The sequence below is a fragment of the Olea europaea genome, unplaced genomic scaffold (assembly GCF_002742605.1).
Source record: "Olea europaea var. sylvestris unplaced genomic scaffold, O_europaea_v1 scaffold4895, whole genome shotgun sequence".
Lineage (NCBI taxonomy): Eukaryota > Viridiplantae > Streptophyta > Magnoliopsida > Lamiales > Oleaceae > Olea > Olea europaea.
The window spans coordinates 3,071-6,140 of record NW_019263209.1 but is presented as its reverse complement, the minus strand read 5'-3'; positions in this window follow the sequence as shown (position 1 = coordinate 6,140).

Here is a 3,070-nt window from a genome sequence, read left to right as displayed (position 1 = left end):
CGAAATATGTGATTAAAAAATAAGGAAAAATTTTAGATTTGCGTATAATATTATTTTATTGAAAAATATGTGGTTGAAATAATATCAAATTACTGTTGAAGAATGCATTTTTAAAAAAAAAAAAATAATGTGGCTCAAACAAGCCCACATATACTTCAATCCAAACTTCAGGAGTTCCATTTGGGGGGCCAACTGGTTATGGAATTTGCAAGGATAGCATTTTATTGGTGGGGGAAAGATTAGCTACATGAACTAGCAATTGCCACAAGCTTACTCCAAACATGGATCATCATTATGGAATTTTGAATTTTGAAGTTGAGCCAAACTTCCACCTTGAGGGCAAGGTGAATTTTAGGGCGGTGGGTATTGATAGGTTCCAGTCCACCTCTCCGTCTAGAAGATCTAGAAGAAGAATAACATGCAAGTGGGGGAGTCTGTTAGAGGGAAAATTGGAGGGAATTCTGTTAGAAATTTATCTATAAATAAGGATAGAAGTGAGGAATAGAGGCAGGCAATATTAGAGAGAGAGAGGTTTAGGGGTTCCGTTCACGTTTACAGCCTTCTATAGGCTTTGTTACTATTTCATTTTCTGTAATTCTCTTGTTATTCAATAAAAGTATTACTCATTCAGCAATTTATCTTTGCTCTTCCAGTTGGTATCCTATCAAAGTCCTAGGACAAACCGAGGTAAACCGGTGTTCTTTTGACTATTTTCTGAGCCCAAAATCAAGATTTATCGAGGGATTTCTACGATAGAGGCCAAGATCTCTCAAAGGATAAAAATATGGGAAAACATTATACTTATAATTTCAAAACAAATTTCGAATAATTACTATACTATAAACTGATTTGAAACACAGAATCTAAATCAATTTATAGTGCTAGGCCATATTTTAATAGTTGTAAAACTGGCAACTGTCCATGCCTGCTACCCTTGTGGGACTGGCTATCTGAATCATCTTTAGGTCTATGTAAGACATACCCCAACCACTTGTCCTGGGATTAGAGAGAGAGAGAGAGAGAGAGAGAGAGAGAGCACATGCAACTGGATATGTATCTTAGTCAGATTAATACCATGTCCAAGTTAGCCAGTGTGCAAATTTCAGAACCAATTTTACTTTTAATTTCATTTGCTAGTTCAAATTTGCATGGTGTTAAAAGGCAAGTTCTTAATATCTTGCTTTCTTATGTAAAAGGAAATCACTAAAAATAAATTTCTCCAAAATGATTGATTTGAAATTAAATTTCTTATTTCAAGGACTATGTTTCAATGATTAAATATGTGTGTTAAATCTTTTGAATGTTCATTTTGATTAGTTTGATATGTTAAGTAGATGCAAGGTTTCAAAGATTTTGCTTCTTAATATTTACTTGTACAAGCCGCGCACATAGGTATTCACATAAAGATTGACTTTGTTTACCATTTGATTACAAGTTGTCGTTTACTTAATGACCACTAAAGGGAAATATATTTTTCAAACTGGATGCTTGAAGTTGAAGGTAAGATTATGTGATTTTTATGTTGTCATTAATATTTGTGCATTGCAATTATTTTTTCAAGACTAGGTAAATAATAGTAGATAAGAGAAGTTTTGTATTTTAAATATTATATAAATATTTTGACTGACTCTTAAATAATTGCGGTTGTAAAATTGTTTACACTATAAGTTGGAGATATGTAGATATCAACTCCATTGATCTTTATTTTGATAGAATTCACATATAACTATCAACATACTATTTGTTTCATTATGAAAAAAGTAAATAAAATTTAAAGGCTCGATTATTTTGAGAACATGTTGGCTTACATTACTCTATTTTGGTGAATGATTGTATAATTATCTATGAAAGTCACATGTCTTGATATATTTACAAATATTAAGTAAAGGAAGGTTACATTTTAAATTTTTAAATGTATTGACATAATTTTCAAAGGCATGCACGATTTTAAGTAGCAAGATACTTTTATCAAATATAAATATGATGAAGTTCAGATTATACTCAAATCTCTTTGAGAATCTTCTCGTTTATAGGACAAAATGTGACAGATTAAAAGAACAGATACTTAGTTTTTCCAATTTTTTTTGCACCTTCCTTCCAACCAATTTCATCACCACGCATATTTGAGAATTTAATTGTCTAAAGTTATAACTATAATGAGTGAATGGAGAATTGGTACTGTCTTGCAGTGTGTTTCACTCGTTTCTATCACATTCAACAAAATGATATGATTTCTTGATCTTTAATTTATGATTATATTTTGTGGATGTGTTTAAAGAAAAATTTGTTAATATACTGGTTGATGGAACTCATGAAAGTGAAATTGATAAACATGTGCATCAACGATCTCCTTAGAATGTTTGATCTCATTGAAAAAGATAAATTGTAAGACCATATATTTACTCTGTTCAAGTTGGATATCTTTGAAATGTGGGAGTACTAAAAATTTGAGGAAATTACATGCTACCAGATCTTTAAAATTTCAATTTCAAAATTCAGATACCCACCCCACCCAAACCCTAACCAACTCCCTTCCTCTCCCCATATCTCTCACCTGGCCATCATACTGGATCACCACCGTAGCCAAACCATCCCGCCCGTCACTTTACTGTACAAATGAACTCCTCTCTTTGTAATCGACACTTGAGCTAGTGGATCGACGGTGGTGGGCTCCTATTTTGGATCTAGTTTTTGGTGCTTCACTGATTTTTGGGGTGGGTTTTTGTCATCGTAAGGTAGTTTTGTTGATGGTGGTTGTTGTTGTGGTGGTGCTTTTGGATTTATTTTTTGTTGGTGTTTGGGTTGTGGCGCGGTGATGAGGTGGTGGTGATGTTTCCTATGATGGTCGTTGCGGTGGTAGCACAATGTTGCAACAGAGAATTGGGTGGTGTTTGTGTGGCGAAGGCGGCAGTGTTCGTGTGGCAGCGATTTTGTTGGATTTGGCAGTTGCAGTGGTGGTTTTGTTGAAAATGATGGTTTATTGGTGGTTTATTGGTGATGAGAGGTGGTGGTGGTGGTGGGTTTTGGTAGTGGTAAAGTAGTGGTGGGTTGTTTGAAATGGAGATGACAA